This window comes from Pseudorasbora parva, chromosome 20 (genome assembly GCF_024679245.1).
Source record: "Pseudorasbora parva isolate DD20220531a chromosome 20, ASM2467924v1, whole genome shotgun sequence".
Taxonomy (NCBI): domain Eukaryota; kingdom Metazoa; phylum Chordata; class Actinopteri; order Cypriniformes; family Gobionidae; genus Pseudorasbora; species Pseudorasbora parva.
The window spans coordinates 16,155,965-16,173,570 of NC_090191.1; the positions used below are offsets into that span (position 1 = coordinate 16,155,965).

Sequence of the window (17,606 nt, forward strand, 5' to 3'; positions counted from 1 at the left end):
GCGATTGAAATCCAGTCATTTTGTAGGGCAGATGTTGAATAAATGCAGTAATAGTATTCCTCTCATATTCACCTAAAATGGGGCAGTGTCACTACAATGTTTTGTTCAGTCTGAACATAATTCTTTCATTCTCATGACGTTTCTTGTCAGTAGTGATGTAATGTTTCGCTTGACATGCCATGAATCTCATTCCATGACATTCCATCCCACAGCCCATAAACCCATGACATGTCATTCCAAGAGATTTCCAGGAATTCCTTGCCATGAAATTCTACTGCACCCCCAAAATTTCAGTCCATGACATCACAGTCAAACTCCAAGAATCCCATTGCATCCCTCCAAAGAAACCCCAAACAAAACATGAATACCCTTTCATAAACAAGTTCTCATTCCGGTAAACATCACAACATGGTATTCCATTGAATGCTATTCTATAAAACATGTCCAATTTCATGAAATGTCAGGACATGAGTTTCCCTGGAAACTGCATGAAAATTCCACAGAATCCCATACATGGCACAAAAGTGTTACTTTAAAGTTCATGCGATGCCGGTGGTCAGAGGTACCGTAGTGTTCCATTGGCTCTGACATGAACTGAATTGCAGTGCTTCGTCAATATTAGCGTGTTACTGGGTCAACTTGCCAGAGGGTTAAAGAGTCTACCTGGAGCCCGCAACCAAAGGTTAGGTCTGTCAGAAGTGGGATTCGAACCCACGCCTCCAGGGGAGACTGCGACCTGAACGCAGCGCCTTAGACCGCTCGGCCATCCTGACATGACAGCGCACGGTGAGCAGCGTGTTTGGAGCTGCACCGAATGGCAGATGATCCAGAAGCTAGTGCTCCACCACTCACACTGGCCACAGCACATGCCTCGTTGGCGCAGTTAGGCAGCGCGTCAGTCTCATAATCTGAAGGTCGTGAGTTCGAGCCTCACACGGGGCAGAGTTGTGCTTTTTAGCACACAAGAGCGTTCAGGCAAAAGAGCGGGTTTCTTCATACCCTTTTGTGTGATTGTCCATTCCTTCATGAGCAATGCGATTGAATTCCAGTCATTTTGTAGGGCAGATGTTGAATAAATGCAGTAATAGTATTCCTCTCATATTCACCTAAAATGGGGCAGTGTCACTACAATGTTTTGTTCAGGTTGAACATAATTCTTTCATTCTCATGATGTTTCTTGTCAGTAGTGATGTAATGTTTCGCTTGACATTTCATGATTCTCATTCCATGACATTCCATCCCACAGCCCATAAATCCATGACATGTCATTCCAAGAGATTTCCAGGAATTCCTTGCAATGAAATTCTACTGCACCCCCAAAATTTCAGTCCACGACATCACAGTCAAACTCCAAGAATCCCATTGCATCCCTCCAAAGAAACCCCAAACAAAACATGAATACCCTTTCATAAACAAGTTCTCATTCCGGTAAACATCGCAACATGGTATTCCATTGAATGCTATTCTATAAAACATGTCCAATTTCATAAAATGTCAGGACATGACATTCCCTGGAAACTGCATGGAAATTCCACAGAATCCCATACATGGCACAAAAGTGTTACTTTAAAGTTCATACGATGCCGGTGGTCAGAGGTACCGTAGTGTTCCATTGGATCTGACATGAACTGAAATGCAGTGCTTCATCAATATTAGTGTGTTACTGGGTCAACTTGCCAGAGGGTTAAAGACTCTACCTGGAGCCCGCAACCAAAGGTTAGGTCTGTCAGAAGTGGGATTCGAACCCACGCCTCCAGGGGAGACTGCGACCTCAACGCAGCGCCTTAGCTCGGCCATCCTGACATGACAGCTCACGGTGAGCAGCGTGTTTGGAGCTGCACCGAATGGCAGATGATCCAGAAGCTAGTGCTTCACCACTCACACTGGCCACAGCACATGCCTCGTTGGCGCAGTTAGGCAGCGCGGCAGTCTCATAATCTGAAGGTCGTGAGTTCGAGCCTCACACGGGGCAGAGTGGTGCTTTTTGGCACACAAGAGCGTTTAGGCAAAAGAGCGGGTTTCTTCATACCCTTTTGTGTGATTGTCCATTCCTTCATGAGCAATGCGATTGAAATCCAGTCATTTTGTAGGGCAGATGTTGAATAAATGCAGTAATAGTATTCCTCTCATATTCACCTAAAATGGGGCAGTGTCACTACAATGTTTTGTTCAGTCTGAACATAATTCTTTCATTCTCATGACGTTTCTTGTCAGTACTGATGTAATGTTTCGCTTGACATGCCATGAATCTCATTCCATGACATTCCATCCCACAGCCCATAAACCCATGACATGTCATTCCAAGAGATTTCCAGGATTTCCTTGCCATGAAATTCTACTGCACCCCCAAAATTTCAGTCCATGACATCACAGTCAAACTCCAAGAATCCCATTGCATCCTTCCAAAGAAACCCCAAACAAAACATGAATACCCTTTCATAAACAAGTTCTCATTCCGGTAAACATCACAACATGGTATTCCATTGAATGCTATTCTATAAAACATGTCCAATTTCATGAAATGTCAGGACATGACATTCCCTGGAAACTGCATGGAAATTCCACAGAATTCCATACATGGCACAAAAGTGTTACTTTAAAGTTCATACGATGCCGGTGGTCAGAGGTACCGTAGTGTTCCATTGGCTTTGACATGAACTGAAATGCAGTGCTTCGTCAATATTAGTGTGTTACTGGGTCAACTTGCCAGAGGGTTAAAGACTCTACCTGGAGCCCGCAACCAAAGGTTAGGTCTGTCAGAAGTGGGATTCGAACCCACGCCTCCAGGGGAGACTGCGACCTGAACGCAGCACCTTAGACCGCTCGGCCATCCTGACATGACAGCTCACGGTGAGCAGCGTGTTTGGAGCTGCACCGAATGGCAGATGATCCAGAAGCTAGTGCTCCACCACTCACACTGGCCACAGCACATGCCTTGTTGGCGCAGTTAGGCAGCGCGTCAGTCTCATAATCTGAAGGTCGTGAGTTCGAGCCTCACACGGGGCAGAGTGGTGCTTTTTGGCACACAAGAGCGTTTAGGCAAAAGAGCGGGTTTCTTCATACCCTTTTGTGTGATTGTCCATTCCTTCTTGAGCAATGCGATTGAAATCCAGTCATTTTGTAGGGCAGATGTTGAATAAATGCAGAAATAGTATTCCTCTCATATTCACCTAAAATGGGGCAGTGTCACTACAATGTTTTGTTCAGTCTGAACATAATTCTTTCATTCTCATGACGTTTCTTGTCAGTAGTGATGTAATGTTTCGCTTGACATGCCATGAATCTCATTCCATGACATTCCATCCCACAGCCCATAAACCCATGACATGTCATTCCAAGAGATTTCCAGGAATTCCTTGCCATGAAATTCTACTGCACCCCCAAAATTTCAGTCCATGACATCACAGTCAAACTCCAAGAATCCCATTGCATCCCTCCAAAGAAACCCCAAACAAAACATGAATACCCTTTCATAAACAAGTTCTCATTCCGGTAAACATCACAACATGTTATTCCATTGAATGCTATTCTATAAAACATGTCCAATTTCATGAAATGTCAGGACATGACATTCCCTGGAAACTGCATGAAAATTCCACAGAATCCCATACATGGCACAAAAGTGTTACTTTAAAGTTCATGCGATGCCGGTGGTCAGAGGTACCGTAGTGTTCCATTGGCTCTGACATGAACTGAATTGCAGTGCTTCGTCAATATTAGCGTGTTACTGGGTCAACTTGCCAGAGGGTTAAAGAGTCTACCTGGAGCCCGCAACCAAAGGTTAGGTCTGTCAGAAGTGGGATTCGAACCCACGCCTCCAGGGGAGACTGCGACCTGAACGCAGCGCCTTAGACCGCTCGGCCATCCTGACATGACAGCGCACGGTGAGCAGCGTGTTTGGAGCTGCACCGAATGGCAGATGATCCAGAAGCTAGTGCTCCACCACTCACACTGGCCACAGCACATGCCTCGTTGGCGCAGTTAGGCAGCGCGTCAGTCTCATAATCTGAAGGTCGTGAGTTCGAGCCTCACACGGGGCAGAGTTGTGCTTTTTAGCACACAAGAGCGTTCAGGCAAAAGAGCGGGTTTCTTCATACCCTTTTGTGTGATTGTCCATTCCTTCATGAGCAATGCGATTGAATTCCAGTCATTTTGTAGGGCAGATGTTGAATAAATGCAGTAATAGTATTCCTCTCATATTCACCTAAAATGGGGCAGTGTCACTACAATGTTTTGTTCAGGTTGAACATAATTCTTTCATTCTCATGATGTTTCTTGTCAGTAGTGATGTAATGTTTCGCTTGACATTTCATGATTCTCATTCCATGACATTCCATCCCACAGCCCATAAATCCATGACATGTCATTCCAAGAGATTTCCAGGAATTCCTTGCAATGAAATTCTACTGCACACCCAAAATTTCAGTCCACGACATCACAGTCAAACTCCAAGAATCCCATTGCATCCCTCCAAAGAAACCCCAAACAAAACATGAATACCCTTTCATAAACAAGTTCTCATTCCGGTAAACATCGCAACATGGTATTCCATTGAATGCTATTCTATAAAACATGTCCAATTTCATAAAATGTCAGGACATGACATTCCCTGGAAACTGCATGGAAATTCCACAGAATCCCATACATGGCACAAAAGTGTTACTTTAAAGTTCATACGATGCCGGTGGTCAGAGGTACCGTAGTGTTCCATTGGATCTGACATGAACTGAAATGCAGTGCTTCATCAATATTAGTGTGTTACTGGGTCAACTTGCCAGAGGGTTAAAGACTCTACCTGGAGCCCGCAACCAAAGGTTAGGTCTGTCAGAAGTGGGATTCGAACCCACGCCTCCAGGGGAGACTGCGACCTCAACGCAGCGCCTTAGCTCGGCCATCCTGACATGACAGCTCACGGTGAGCAGCGTGTTTGGAGCTGCACCGAATGGCAGATGATCCAGAAGCTAGTGCTTCACCACTCACACTGGCCACAGCACATGCCTCGTTGGCGCAGTTAGGCAGCGCGGCAGTCTCATAATCTGAAGGTCGTGAGTTCGAGCCTCACACGGGGCAGAGTGGTGCTTTTTGGCACACAAGAGCGTTTAGGCAAAAGAGCGGGTTTCTTCATACCCTTTTGTGTGATTGTCCATTCCTTCATGAGCAATGCGATTGAAATCCAGTCATTTTGTAGGGCAGATGTTGAATAAATGCAGAAATAGTATTCCTCTCATATTAACCTAAAATGGGGCAGTGTCACTACAATGTTTTGTTCAGTCTGAACATAATTCTTTCATTCTCATGACGTTTCTTGTCAGTAGTGATGTAATGTTTCGCTTGACATGCCATGAATCTCATTCCATGACATTCCATCCCACAGCCCATAAACCCATGACATGTCATTCCAAGTGATTTCCAGGAATTCCTTGCCATGAAATTCTACTGCACCCCCAAAATTTCAGTCCATGACATCACAGTCAAACTCCAAGAATCCCATTGCATCCCTCCAAAGAAACCCCAAACAAAACATGAATTCCCTTTCATAAACAAGTTCTCATTCCGGTAAACATCACAACATGTTATTCCATTGAATGCTATTCTATAAAACATGTCCAATTTCATGAAATGTCAGGACATGACATTCCCTGGAAACTGCATGAAAATTCCACAGAATCCCATACATGGCACAAAAGTGTTACTTTAAAGTTCATGCGATGCCGGTGGTCAGAGGTACCGTAGTGTTCCATTGGCTCTGACATGAACTGAATTGCAGTGCTTCGTCAATATTAGCGTGTTACTGGGTCAACTTGCCAGAGGGTTAAAGAGTCTACCTGGAGCCCGCAACCAAAGGTTAGGTCTGTCAGAAGTGGGATTCGAACCCACGCCTCCAGGGGAGACTGCGACCTGAACGCAGCGCCTTAGACCGCTCGGCCATCCTGACATGAAAGCGCACGGTGAGCAGCGTGTTTGGAGCTGCACCGAATGGCAGATGATCCAGAAGCTAGTGCTCCACCACTCACACTGACCACAGCACATGCCTCGTTGGCGCAGTTAGGCAGCGCGTCAGTCTCATAATCTGAAGGTCGTGAGTTCGAGCCTCACACGGGGCAGATTGGTGCTTTTTGGCACACAAGAGCGTTTAGGCAAAAGAGCGGGTTTCTTCATACCCTTTTGTGTGATTGTCCATTCCTTCATGAGCAATGCGATTGAAATCCAGTCATTTTGTAGGGCAGATGTTGAATAAATGCAGTAATAGTATTCCTCTCATATTCACCTAAAATGGGGCAGTGTCACTACAATGTTTTGTTCAGTCTGAACATAATTCTTTCATTCTCATGACGTTTCTTGTCAGTAGTGATGTAATGTTTCGCTTGACATGCCATGAATCTCATTCCATGACATTCCATCCCACAGCCCATAAACCCATGACATGTCATTCCAAGAGATTTCCAGGAATTCCTTGCCATGAAATTCTACTGCACCCCCAAAATTTCAGTCCATGACATCACAGTCAAACTCCAAGAATCCCATTGCATCCCTCCAAAGAAACCCCAAACAAAACATGAATACCCTTTCATAAACAAGTTCTCATTCCGGTAAACATCACAACATGGTATTCCATTGAATGCTATTCTATAAAACATGTCCAATTTCATGAAATGTCAGGACATGACATTCCCTGGAAACTGCATGGAAATTCCACAGAATCCCATACATGGCACAAAAGTGTTACTTTAAAGTTCATACGATGCCGGTGGTCAGAGGTACCGTAGTGTTCCATTGGCTTTGACATGAACTGAAATGCAGTGCTTCGTCAATATTAGTGTGTTACTGGGTCAACTTGCCAGAGGGTTAAAGACTCTACCTGGAGCCCGCAACCAAAGGTTAGGTCTGTCAGAAGTGGGATTCGAACCCACGCCTCCAGGGGAGACTGCGACCTGAACGCAGCGCCTTAGACCGCTCGGCCATCCTGACATAAAAGCGCACGGTGAGCAGCGTGTTTGGAGCTGCACCGAATGGCAGATGATCCAGAAGCTAGTGCTCCACCACTCACACTGGCCACAGCACATGCCTTGTTGGCGCAGTTAGGCAGCGCGTCAGTCTCATAATCTGAAGGTCGTGAGTTCGAGCCTCACACGGGGCAGAGTGGTGCTTTTTGGCACACAAGAGCGTTTAGGCAAAAGAGCGGGTTTCTTCATACCCTTTTGTGTGATTGTCCATTCCTTCATGAGCAATGCGATTGAAATCCAGTCATTTTGTAGGGCAGATGTTGAATAAATGCAGAAATAGTATTCCTCTCATATTCACCTAAACTGGGGCAGTGTCACTACAATGTTTTGTTCAGTCTGAACATAATTCTTTCATTCTCATGACGTTTCTTGTCAGTAGTGATGTAATGTTTCGCTTGACATGCCATGAATCTCATTCCATGACATTCCATCCCACAGCCCATAAACCCATGACATGTCATTCCAAGAGATTTCCAGGAATTCCTTGCCATGAAATTCTACTGCACCCCCAAAATTTCAGTCCATGACATCACAGTCAAACTCCAAGAATCCCATTGCATCCCTCCAAAGAAACCCCAAACAAAACATGAATACCCTTTCATAAACAAGTTCTCATTCCGGTAAACATCACAACATGTTATTCCATTGAATGCTATTCTATAAAACATGTCCAATTTCATGAAATGTCAGGACATGACATTCCCTGGAAACTGCATGAAAATTCCACAGAATCCCATACATGGCACAAAAGTGTTACTTTAAAGTTCATGCGATGCCGGTCGTCAGAGATACCGTAGTGTTCCATTGGCTCTGACATGAACTGAATTGCAGTGCTTCGTCAATATTAGCGTGTTACTGGGTCAACTTGCCAGAGGGTTAAAGAGTCTACCTGGAGCCCGCAACCAAAGGTTAGGTCTGTCAGAAGTGGGATTCGAACCCACGCCTCCAGGGGAGACTGCGACCTGAACGCAGCGCCTTAGACCGCTCGGCCATCCTGACATGACAGCGCACGGTGAGCAGCGTGTTTGGAGCTGCACCGAATGGCAGATGATCCAGAAGCTAGTGCTCCACCACTCACACTGGCCACAGCACATGCCTTGTTGGCGCAGTTAGGCAGCGCGTCAGTCTCATAATCTGAAGGTCGTGAGTTCGAGCCTCACACGGGGCAGAGTGGTGCTTTTTGGCACACAAGAGCGTTTAGGCAAAAGAGCGGGTTTCTTCATACCCTTTTGTGTGATTGTCCATTCCTTCGTGAGCAATGCGATTGAAATCCAGTCATTTTGTAGGGCAGATGTTGAATAAATGCAGTAATAGTATTCCTCTCATATTCACCTAAAATGGGGCAATGTCTCTACAATGTTTTGTTCAGTCTGAACATAATTCTTTCATTCTCATGACGTTTCTTGTCAGTAGTGATGTAATGTTTCGCTTGACATGCCATGAATCTCATTCCATGACATTCCATCCCACAGCCCATAAACCCATGACATGTCATTCCAAGAGATTTCCAGGAATTCCTTGCCATGAAATTCTACTGCACCCCCAAAATTTCAGTCCATGACATCACAGTCAAACTCCAAGAATCCCATTGCATCCCTCCAAAGAAACCCCAAACAAAACATGAATACCCTTTCATAAACAAGTTCTCATTCCGGTAAACATCACAACATGGTATTCCATTGAATGCTATTCTATAAAACATGTCCAATTTCATGAAATGTCAGGACATGACATTCCCTGGAAACTGCATGGACATTCCACAGAATCCCATACATGGCACAAAAGTGTTACTTTACAGTTCATACGATGCCGGTGGTCAGAGGTACCGTAGTGTTCCATTGGCTCTGACATGAACTGAAATGCAGTGCTTCGTCAATATTAGTGTGTTACTGGGTCAACTTGCCAGAGGGTTAAAGACTCTACCTGGAGCCCGCAACCAAAGGTTAGGTCTGTCAGAAGTGGGATTCGAACCCACGCCTCCAGGGGAGACTGCGACCTGAACGCAGCGCCTTAGACCGCTCGGCCATCCTGACATGACAGCTCACGGTGAGCAGCGTGTTTGGAGCTGCACCGAATGGCAGATGATCCAGAAGCTAGTGCTCCACCACTCACACTGGCCAAAGCACATGCCTCGTTGGCGCAGTTAGGCAGCGCGTCAGTCTCATAATCTGAAGGTCGTGAGTTCGAGCCTCACACGGGGCAGAGTGGTGCTTTTTGGCACACAAGAGCGTTTAGGCAAAAGAGCGGGTTTCTTCATACCCTTTTGTGTGATTGTCCATTCCTTCATGAGCAATGCGATTGAAATCCAGTCATTTTGTAGGGCAGATGTTGAATAAATGCAGAAATAGTATTCCTCTCATATTCACCTAAACTGGGGCAGTGTCACTACAATGTTTTGTTCAGTCTGAACATAATTCTTTCATTCTCATGACATTTCTTGTCAGTAGTGATGTAATGTTTCGCTTGACATGCCATGAATCTCATTCCATGACATTCCATCCCACAGCCCATAAACCCATGACATGTCATTCCAAGAGATTTCCAGGAATTCCTTGCCATGAAATTCTACTGCACCCCCAAAATTTCATTCCATGACATCACAGTCAAACTCCAAGAATCCCATTGCATCCCTCCAAAGAAACCCCAAACAAAACATGAATACCCTTTCATAAACAAGTTCTCATTCCGGTAAACATCACAACATGTTATTCCATTGAATGCTATTCTATAAAACATGTCCAATTTCATGAAATGTCAGGACATGACATTCCCTGGAAACTGCATGAAAATTCCACAGAATCCCATACATGGCACAAAAGTGTTACTTTAAAGTTCATACGATGCCGGTGGTCAGAGGTACCGTAGTGTTCCATTGGCTCTGACATGAACTGAAATGCAGTGCTTCGTCAATATTAGTGTGTTACTGGGTCAACTTGCCAGAGGGTTAAAGAGTCTACCTGGAGCCCGCAACCAAAGGTTAGGTCTGTCAGAAGTGGGATTCGAACCCACGCCTCCAGGGGAGACTGCGACCTGAACGCAGCGCCTTAGACCGCTCGGCCATCCTGACATGACATCTCACTGTGAGCAGCGTGTTTGGAGCTGCACCGAATGGCAGATGATCCAGAAGCTAGTGCTCCACCACTCACACTGGCCACAGCACATGCCTTGTTGGCGCAGTTAGGCAGCGCGTCAGTCTCATAATCTGAAGGTCGTGAGTTCGAGCCTCACACGGGGCAGAGTGGTGCTTTTTGGCACACAAGAGCGTTTAGGCAAAAGAGCGGGTTTCTTCATACCCTTTTGTGTGATTGTCCATTCCTTCATGAGCAATGCGATTGAAATCCAGTCATTTTGTAGGGCAGATGTTGAATAAATGCAGAAATAGTATTCCTCTCATATTAACCTAAACTGGGGCAGTGTCACTACAATGTTTTGTTCAGTCTGAACATAATTCTTTCATTCTCATGACGTTTCTTGTCAGTAGTGATGTAATGTTTCGCTTGACATGCCATGAATCTCATTCCATGACATTCCATCCCACAGCCCATAAACCCATGACATGTCATTCCAAGAGATTTCCAGGAATTCCTTGCCATGAAATTCTACTGCACCCCCAAAATTTCAGTCCATGACATCACAGTCAAACTCCAAGAATCCCATTGCATCCCTCCAAAGAAACCCCAAACAAAACATGAATACCCTTTCATAAACAAGTTCTCATTCCGGTAAACATCACAACATGTTATTCCATTGAATGCTATTCTATAAAACATGTCCAATTTCATGAAATGTCAGGACATGACATTCCCTGGAAACTGCATGAAAATTCCACAGAATCCCATACATGGCACAAAAGTGTTACTTTAAAGTTCATGCGATGCCGGTGGTCAGAGGTACCGTAGTGTTCCATTGGCTCTGACATGAACTGAATTGCAGTGCTTCGTCAATATTAGCGTGTTACTGGGTCAACTTGCCAGAGGGTTAAAGAGTCTACCTGGAGCCCGCAAACAAAGGTTAGGTCTGTCAGAAGTGGGATTCGAACCCACGTCTCCAGGGGAGACTGCGACCTGAACGCAGCGCCTTAGACCGCTCGGCCATCCTGACATGACAGCGCACGGTGAGCAGCGTGTTTGGAGCTGCACCGAATGGCAGATGATCCAGAAGCTAGTGCTCCACCACTCACACTGGCCACAGCACATGCCTCGTTGGCGCAGTTAGGCAGCGCGTCAGTCTCATAATCTGAAGGTCATGAGTTCGAGCCTCACACGGGGCAGAGTTGTGCTTTTTAGCACACAAGAGCGTTCAGGCAAAAGAGCGGGTTTCTTCATACCCTTTTGTGTGATTGTCCATTCCTTCATGAGCAATGCGATTGAATTCCAGTCATTTTGTAGGGCAGATGTTGAATAAATGCAGTAATAGTATTCCTCTCATATTCACCTAAAATGGGGCAGTGTCACTACAATGTTTTGTTCAGGTTGAACATAATTCTTTCATTCTCATGATGTTTCTTGTCAGTAGTGATGTAATGTTTCGCTTGACATTTCATGATTCTCATTCCATGACATTCCATCCCACAGCCCATAAATCCATGACATGTCATTCCAAGAGATTTCCAGGAATTCCTTGCAATGAAATTCTACTGCACCCCCAAAATTTCAGTCCACGACATCACAGTCAAACTCCAAGAATCCCATTGCATCCCTCCAAAGAAACCCCAAACAAAACATGAATACCCTTTCATAAACAAGTTCTCATTCCGGTAAACATCGCAACATGGTATTCCATTGAATGCTATTCTATAAAACATGTCCAATTTCATAAAATGTCAGGACATGACATTCCCTGGAAACTGCATGGAAATTCCACAGAATCCCATACATGGCACAAAAGTGTTACTTTAAAGTTCATACGATGCCGGTGGTCAGAGGTACCGTAGTGTTCCATTGGATCTGACATGAACTGAAATGCAGTGCTTCATCAATATTAGTGTGTTACTGGGTCAACTTGCCAGAGGGTTAAAGACTCTACCTGGAGCCCGCAACCAAAGGTTAGGTCTGTCAGAAGTGGGATTCGAACCCACGCCTCCAGGGGAGACTGCGACCTCAACGCAGCGCCTTAGCTCGGCCATCCTGACATGACAGCTCACGGTGAGCAGCGTGTTTGGAGCTGCACCGAATGGCAGATGATCCAGAAGCTAGTGCTTCACCACTCACACTGGCCACAGCACATGCCTCGTTGGCGCAGTTAGGCAGCGCGGCAGTCTCATAATCTGAAGGTCGTGAGTTCGAGCCTCACACGGGGCAGAGTGGTGCTTTTTGGCACACAAGAGCGTTTAGGCAAAAGAGCGGGTTTCTTCATACCCTTTTGTGTGATTGTCCATTCCTTCATGAGCAATGCGATTGAAATCCAGTCATTTTGTAGGGCAGATGTTGAATAAATGCAGTAATAGTATTCCTCTCATATTCACCTAAAATGGGGCAGTGTCACTACAATGTTTTGTTCAGTCTGAACATAATTCTTTCATTCTCATGACGTTTCTTGTCAGTACTGATGTAATGTTTCGCTTGACATGCCATGAATCTCATTCCATGACATTCCATCCCACAGCCCATAAACCCATGACATGTCATTCCAAGAGATTTCCAGGAATTCCTTGCCATGAAATTCTACTGCACCCCCAAAATTTCAGTCCATGACATCACAGTCAAACTCCAAGAATCCCATTGCATCCTTCCAAAGAAACCCCAAACAAAACATGAATACCCTTTCATAAACAAGTTCTCATTCCGGTAAACATCACAACATGGTATTCCATTGAATGCTATTCTATAAAACATGTCCAATTTCATGAAATGTCAGGACATGACATTCCCTGGAAACTGCATGGAAATTCCACAGAATTCCATACATGGCACAAAAGTGTTACTTTAAAGTTCATACGATGCCGGTGGTCAGAGGTACCGTAGTGTTCCATTGGCTTTGACATGAACTGAAATGCAGTGCTTCGTCAATATTAGTGTGTTACTGGGTCAACTTGCCAGAGGGTTAAAGACTCTACCTGGAGCCCGCAACCAAAGGTTAGGTCTGTCAGAAGTGGGATTCGAACCCACGCCTCCAGGGGAGACTGCGACCTGAACGCAGCACCTTAGACCGCTCGGCCATCCTGACATGACAGCTCACGGTGAGCAGCGTGTTTGGAGCTGCACCGAATGGCAGATGATCCAGAAGCTAGTGCTCCACCACTCACACTGGCCACAGCACATGCCTTGTTGGCGCAGTTAGGCAGCGCGTCAGTCTCATAATCTGAAGGTCGTGAGTTCGAGCCTCACACGGGGCAGAGTGGTGCTTTTTGGCACACAAGAGCGTTTAGGCAAAAGAGCGGGTTTCTTCATACCCTTTTGTGTGATTGTCCATTCCTTCTTGAGCAATGCGATTGAAATCCAGTCATTTTGTAGGGCAGATGTTGAATAAATGCAGAAATAGTATTCCTCTCATATTAACCTAAACTGGGGCAGTGTCACTACAATGTTTTGTTCAGTCTGAACATAATTCTTTCATTCTCATGACGTTTCTTGTCAGTAGTGATGTAATGTTTCGCTTGACATGCCATGAATCTCATTCCATGACATTCCATCCCACAGCCCATAAACCCATGACATGTCATTCCAAGAGATTTCCAGGAATTCCTTGCCATGAAATTCTACTGCACCCCCAAAATTTCAGTCCATGACATCACAGTCAAACTCCAAGAATCCCATTGCATCCCTCCAAAGAAACCCCAAACAAAACATGAATACCCTTTCATAAACAAGTTCTCATTCCGGTAAACATCACAACATGTTATTCCATTGAATGCTATTCTATAAAACATGTCCAATTTCATGAAATGTCAGGACATGACATTCCCTGGAAACTGCATGAAAATTCCACAGAATCCCATACATGGCACAAAAGTGTTACTTTAAAGTTCATGCGATGCCGGTGGTCAGAGGTACCGTAGTGTTCCATTGGCTCTGACATGAACTGAATTGCAGTGCTTCGTCAATATTAGCGTGTTACTGGGTCAACTTGCCAGAGGGTTAAAGAGTCTACCTGGAGCCCGCAACCAAAGGTTAGGTCTGTCAGAAGTGGGATTCGAACCCACGCCTCCAGGGGAGACTGCGACCTGAACGCAGCGCCTTAGACCGCTCGGCCATCCTGACATGACAGCGCACGGTGAGCAGCGTGTTTGGAGCTGCACCGAATGGCAGATGATCCAGAAGCTAGTGCTCCACCACTCACACTGGCCACAGCACATGCCTCGTTGGCGCAGTTAGGCAGCGCGTCAGTCTCATAATCTGAAGGTCGTGAGTTCGAGCCTCACACGGGGCAGAGTTGTGCTTTTTAGCACACAAGAGCGTTCAGGCAAAAGAGCGGGTTTCTTCATACCCTTTTGTGTGATTGTCCATTCCTTCATGAGCAATGCGATTGAATTCCAGTCATTTTGTAGGGCAGATGTTGAATAAATGCAGTAATAGTATTCCTCTCATATTCACCTAAAATGGGGCAGTGTCACTACAATGTTTTGTTCAGGTTGAACATAATTCTTTCATTCTCATGATGTTTCTTGTCAGTAGTGATGTAATGTTTCGCTTGACATTTCATGATTCTCATTCCATGACATTCCATCCCACAGCCCATAAATCCATGACATGTCATTCCAAGAGATTTCCAGGAATTCCTTGCAATGAAATTCTACTGCACCCCCAAAATTTCAGTCCACGACATCACAGTCAAACTCCAAGAATCCCATTGCATCCCTCCAAAGAAACCCCAAACAAAACATGAATACCCTTTCATAAACAAGTTCTCATTCCGGTAAACATCGCAACATGGTATTCCATTGAATGCTATTCTATAAAACATGTCCAATTTCATAAAATGTCAGGACATGACATTCCCTGGAAACTGCATGGAAATTCCACAGAATCCCATACATGGCACAAAAGTGTTACTTTAAAGTTCATACGATGCCGGTGGTCAGAGGTACCGTAGTGTTCCATTGGATCTGACATGAACTGAAATGCAGTGCTTCATCAATATTAGTGTGTTACTGGGTCAACTTGCCAGAGGGTTAAAGACTCTACCTGGAGCCCGCAACCAAAGGTTAGGTCTGTCAGAAGTGGGATTCGAACCCACGCCTCCAGGGGAGACTGCGACCTCAACGCAGCGCCTTAGCTCGGCCATCCTGACATGACAGCTCACGGTGAGCAGCGTGTTTGGAGCTGCACCGAATGGCAGATGATCCAGAAGCTAGTGCTTCACCACTCACACTGGCCACAGCACATGCCTCGTTGGCGCAGTTAGGCAGCGCGGCAGTCTCATAATCTGAAGGTCGTGAGTTCGAGCCTCACACGGGGCAGAGTGGTGCTTTTTGGCACACAAGAGCGTTTAGGCAAAAGAGCGGGTTTCTTCATACCCTTTTGTGTGATTGTCCATTCCTTCATGAGCAATGCGATTGAAATCCAGTCATTTTGTAGGGCAGATGTTGAATAAATGCAGAAATAGTATTCCTCTCATATTAACCTAAAATGGGGCAGTGTCACTACAATGTTTTGTTCAGTCTGAACATAATTCTTTCATTCTCATGACGTTTCTTGTCAGTAGTGATGTAATGTTTCGCTTGACATGCCATGAATCTCATTCCATGACATTCCATCCCACAGCCCATAAACCCATGACATGTCATTCCAAGAGATTTCCAGGAATTCCTTGCCATGAAATTCTACTGCACCCCCAAAATTTCAGTCCATGACATCACAGTCAAACTCCAAGAATCCCATTGCATCCCTCCAAAGAAACCCCAAACAAAACATGAATTCCCTTTCATAAACAAGTTCTCATTCCGGTAAACATCACAACATGTTATTCCATTGAATGCTATTCTATAAAACATGTCCAATTTCATGAAATGTCAGGACATGACATTCCCTGGAAACTGCATGAAAATTCCACAGAATCCCATACATGGCACAAAAGTGTTACTTTAAAGTTCATGCGATGCCGGTGGTCAGAGGTACCGTAGTGTTCCATTGGCTCTGACATGAACTGAATTGCAGTGCTTCGTCAATATTAGCGTGTTACTGGGTCAACTTGCCAGAGGGTTAAAGAGTCTACCTGGAGCCCGCAACCAAAGGTTAGGTCTGTCAGAAGTGGGATTCGAACCCACGCCTCCAGGGGAGACTGCGACCTGAACGCAGCGCCTTAGACCGCTCGGCCATCCTGACATGAAAGCGCACGGTGAGCAGCGTGTTTGGAGCTGCACCGAATGGCAGATGATCCAGAAGCTAGTGCTCCACCACTCACACTGACCACAGCACATGCCTCGTTGGCGCAGTTAGGCAGCGCGTCAGTCTCATAATCTGAAGGTCGTGAGTTCGAGCCTCACACGGGGCAGATTGGTGCTTTTTGGCACACAAGAGCGTTTAGGCAAAAGAGCGGGTTTCTTCATACCCTTTTGTGTGATTGTCCATTCCTTCATGAGCAATGCGATTGAAATCCAGTCATTTTGTAGGGCAGATGTTGAATAAATGCAGTAATAGTATTCCTCTCATATTCACCTAAAATGGGGCAGTGTCACTACAATGTTTTGTTCAGTCTGAACATAATTCTTTCATTCTCATGACGTTTCTTGTCAGTAGTGATGTAATGTTTCGCTTGACATGCCATGAATCTCATTCCATGACATTCCATCCCACAGCCCATAAACCCATGACATGTCATTCCAAGAGATTTCCAGGAATTCCTTGCCATGAAATTCTACTGCACCCCCAAAATTTCAGTCCATGACATCACAGTCAAACTCCAAGAATCCCATTGCATCCCTCCAAAGAAACCCCAAACAAAACATGAATACCCTTTCATAAACAAGTTCTCATTCCGGTAAACATCACAACATGGTATTCCATTGAATGCTATTCTATAAAACATGTCCAATTTCATGAAATGTCAGGACATGACATTCCCTGGAAACTGCATGGAAATTCCACAGAATCCCATACATGGCACAAAAGTGTTACTTTAAAGTTCATACGATGCCGGTGGTCAGAGGTACCGTAGTGTTCCATTGGCTTTGACATGAACTGAAATGCAGTGCTTCGTCAATATTAGTGTGTTACTGGGTCAACTTGCCAGAGGGTTAAAGACTCTACCTGGAGCCCGCAACCAAAGGTTAGGTCTGTCAGAAGTGGGATTCGAACCCACGCCTCCAGGGGAGACTGCGACCTGAACGCAGCGCCTTAGACCGCTCGGCCATCCTGACATAAAAGCGCACGGTGAGCAGCGTGTTTGGAGCTGCACCGAATGGCAGATGATCCAGAAGCTAGTGCTCCACCACTCACACTGGCCACAGCACATGCCTTGTTGGCGCAGTTAGGCAGCGCGTCAGTCTCATAATCTGAAGGTCGTGAGTTCGAGCCTCACACGGGGCAGAGTGGTGCTTTTTGGCACACAAGAGCGTTTAGGCAAAAGAGCGGGTTTCTTCATACCCTTTTGTGTGATTGTCCATTCCTTCATGAGCAATGCGATTGAAATCCAGTCATTTTGTAGGGCAGATGTTGAATAAAT

At 45.4% G+C, this 17,606-nt stretch overlaps 30 non-coding genes across 30 annotated transcripts; 13 read left to right on the plus strand and 17 right to left on the minus strand.

The window, feature by feature from the left end:
- Window positions 1–690: 690 nt before the first annotated feature.
- trnal-cag (transfer RNA leucine (anticodon CAG)) lies at window positions 691–773 on the minus strand. The gene has a single exon. It is a non-coding gene; the product is annotated as a tRNA-Leu (tRNA).
- A 95-nt stretch (window positions 774–868) lies between these two features.
- Window positions 869–942, plus strand: trnam-cau (transfer RNA methionine (anticodon CAU)). The gene has a single exon. It is a non-coding gene; the product is annotated as a tRNA-Met (tRNA).
- Window positions 943–1,724: 782 nt separating this feature from the next.
- Window positions 1,725–1,803, minus strand: trnal-gag (transfer RNA leucine (anticodon GAG)). The gene has a single exon. It is a non-coding gene; the product is annotated as a tRNA-Leu (tRNA).
- Window positions 1,804–2,754: 951 nt separating this feature from the next.
- Window positions 2,755–2,837, minus strand: trnal-cag (transfer RNA leucine (anticodon CAG)). Its single transcript has one exon. It is a non-coding gene; the product is annotated as a tRNA-Leu (tRNA).
- A 95-nt stretch (window positions 2,838–2,932) lies between these two features.
- Window positions 2,933–3,006, plus strand: trnam-cau (transfer RNA methionine (anticodon CAU)). The gene has a single exon. It is a non-coding gene; the product is annotated as a tRNA-Met (tRNA).
- A 782-nt stretch (window positions 3,007–3,788) lies between these two features.
- Window positions 3,789–3,871, minus strand: trnal-cag (transfer RNA leucine (anticodon CAG)). The gene has a single exon. It is a non-coding gene; the product is annotated as a tRNA-Leu (tRNA).
- Window positions 3,872–3,966: 95 nt separating this feature from the next.
- Window positions 3,967–4,040, plus strand: trnam-cau (transfer RNA methionine (anticodon CAU)). The gene has a single exon. It is a non-coding gene; the product is annotated as a tRNA-Met (tRNA).
- A 782-nt stretch (window positions 4,041–4,822) lies between these two features.
- trnal-gag (transfer RNA leucine (anticodon GAG)) lies at window positions 4,823–4,901 on the minus strand. The gene has a single exon. It is a non-coding gene; the product is annotated as a tRNA-Leu (tRNA).
- A 951-nt stretch (window positions 4,902–5,852) lies between these two features.
- trnal-cag (transfer RNA leucine (anticodon CAG)) lies at window positions 5,853–5,935 on the minus strand. Its single transcript has one exon. It is a non-coding gene; the product is annotated as a tRNA-Leu (tRNA).
- A 95-nt stretch (window positions 5,936–6,030) lies between these two features.
- trnam-cau (transfer RNA methionine (anticodon CAU)) lies at window positions 6,031–6,104 on the plus strand. Its single transcript has one exon. It is a non-coding gene; the product is annotated as a tRNA-Met (tRNA).
- Window positions 6,105–6,886: 782 nt separating this feature from the next.
- Window positions 6,887–6,969, minus strand: trnal-cag (transfer RNA leucine (anticodon CAG)). Its single transcript has one exon. It is a non-coding gene; the product is annotated as a tRNA-Leu (tRNA).
- Window positions 6,970–7,064: 95 nt separating this feature from the next.
- Window positions 7,065–7,138, plus strand: trnam-cau (transfer RNA methionine (anticodon CAU)). Its single transcript has one exon. It is a non-coding gene; the product is annotated as a tRNA-Met (tRNA).
- Window positions 7,139–7,920: 782 nt separating this feature from the next.
- Window positions 7,921–8,003, minus strand: trnal-cag (transfer RNA leucine (anticodon CAG)). Its single transcript has one exon. It is a non-coding gene; the product is annotated as a tRNA-Leu (tRNA).
- A 95-nt stretch (window positions 8,004–8,098) lies between these two features.
- On the plus strand, window positions 8,099–8,172 carry trnam-cau (transfer RNA methionine (anticodon CAU)). Its single transcript has one exon. It is a non-coding gene; the product is annotated as a tRNA-Met (tRNA).
- Window positions 8,173–8,954: 782 nt separating this feature from the next.
- Window positions 8,955–9,037, minus strand: trnal-cag (transfer RNA leucine (anticodon CAG)). Its single transcript has one exon. It is a non-coding gene; the product is annotated as a tRNA-Leu (tRNA).
- Window positions 9,038–9,132: 95 nt separating this feature from the next.
- trnam-cau (transfer RNA methionine (anticodon CAU)) lies at window positions 9,133–9,206 on the plus strand. The gene has a single exon. It is a non-coding gene; the product is annotated as a tRNA-Met (tRNA).
- Window positions 9,207–9,988: 782 nt separating this feature from the next.
- Window positions 9,989–10,071, minus strand: trnal-cag (transfer RNA leucine (anticodon CAG)). Its single transcript has one exon. It is a non-coding gene; the product is annotated as a tRNA-Leu (tRNA).
- A 95-nt stretch (window positions 10,072–10,166) lies between these two features.
- Window positions 10,167–10,240, plus strand: trnam-cau (transfer RNA methionine (anticodon CAU)). Its single transcript has one exon. It is a non-coding gene; the product is annotated as a tRNA-Met (tRNA).
- Window positions 10,241–11,022: 782 nt separating this feature from the next.
- On the minus strand, window positions 11,023–11,105 carry trnal-cag (transfer RNA leucine (anticodon CAG)). The gene has a single exon. It is a non-coding gene; the product is annotated as a tRNA-Leu (tRNA).
- A 95-nt stretch (window positions 11,106–11,200) lies between these two features.
- Window positions 11,201–11,274, plus strand: trnam-cau (transfer RNA methionine (anticodon CAU)). The gene has a single exon. It is a non-coding gene; the product is annotated as a tRNA-Met (tRNA).
- Window positions 11,275–12,056: 782 nt separating this feature from the next.
- trnal-gag (transfer RNA leucine (anticodon GAG)) lies at window positions 12,057–12,135 on the minus strand. Its single transcript has one exon. It is a non-coding gene; the product is annotated as a tRNA-Leu (tRNA).
- A 951-nt stretch (window positions 12,136–13,086) lies between these two features.
- trnal-cag (transfer RNA leucine (anticodon CAG)) lies at window positions 13,087–13,169 on the minus strand. Its single transcript has one exon. It is a non-coding gene; the product is annotated as a tRNA-Leu (tRNA).
- A 95-nt stretch (window positions 13,170–13,264) lies between these two features.
- On the plus strand, window positions 13,265–13,338 carry trnam-cau (transfer RNA methionine (anticodon CAU)). Its single transcript has one exon. It is a non-coding gene; the product is annotated as a tRNA-Met (tRNA).
- A 782-nt stretch (window positions 13,339–14,120) lies between these two features.
- On the minus strand, window positions 14,121–14,203 carry trnal-cag (transfer RNA leucine (anticodon CAG)). The gene has a single exon. It is a non-coding gene; the product is annotated as a tRNA-Leu (tRNA).
- Window positions 14,204–14,298: 95 nt separating this feature from the next.
- trnam-cau (transfer RNA methionine (anticodon CAU)) lies at window positions 14,299–14,372 on the plus strand. The gene has a single exon. It is a non-coding gene; the product is annotated as a tRNA-Met (tRNA).
- A 782-nt stretch (window positions 14,373–15,154) lies between these two features.
- On the minus strand, window positions 15,155–15,233 carry trnal-gag (transfer RNA leucine (anticodon GAG)). The gene has a single exon. It is a non-coding gene; the product is annotated as a tRNA-Leu (tRNA).
- A 951-nt stretch (window positions 15,234–16,184) lies between these two features.
- On the minus strand, window positions 16,185–16,267 carry trnal-cag (transfer RNA leucine (anticodon CAG)). The gene has a single exon. It is a non-coding gene; the product is annotated as a tRNA-Leu (tRNA).
- Window positions 16,268–16,362: 95 nt separating this feature from the next.
- On the plus strand, window positions 16,363–16,436 carry trnam-cau (transfer RNA methionine (anticodon CAU)). Its single transcript has one exon. It is a non-coding gene; the product is annotated as a tRNA-Met (tRNA).
- Window positions 16,437–17,218: 782 nt separating this feature from the next.
- Window positions 17,219–17,301, minus strand: trnal-cag (transfer RNA leucine (anticodon CAG)). The gene has a single exon. It is a non-coding gene; the product is annotated as a tRNA-Leu (tRNA).
- Window positions 17,302–17,396: 95 nt separating this feature from the next.
- On the plus strand, window positions 17,397–17,470 carry trnam-cau (transfer RNA methionine (anticodon CAU)). The gene has a single exon. It is a non-coding gene; the product is annotated as a tRNA-Met (tRNA).
- The last annotated feature ends 136 nt before the right edge of the window (window positions 17,471–17,606 follow it).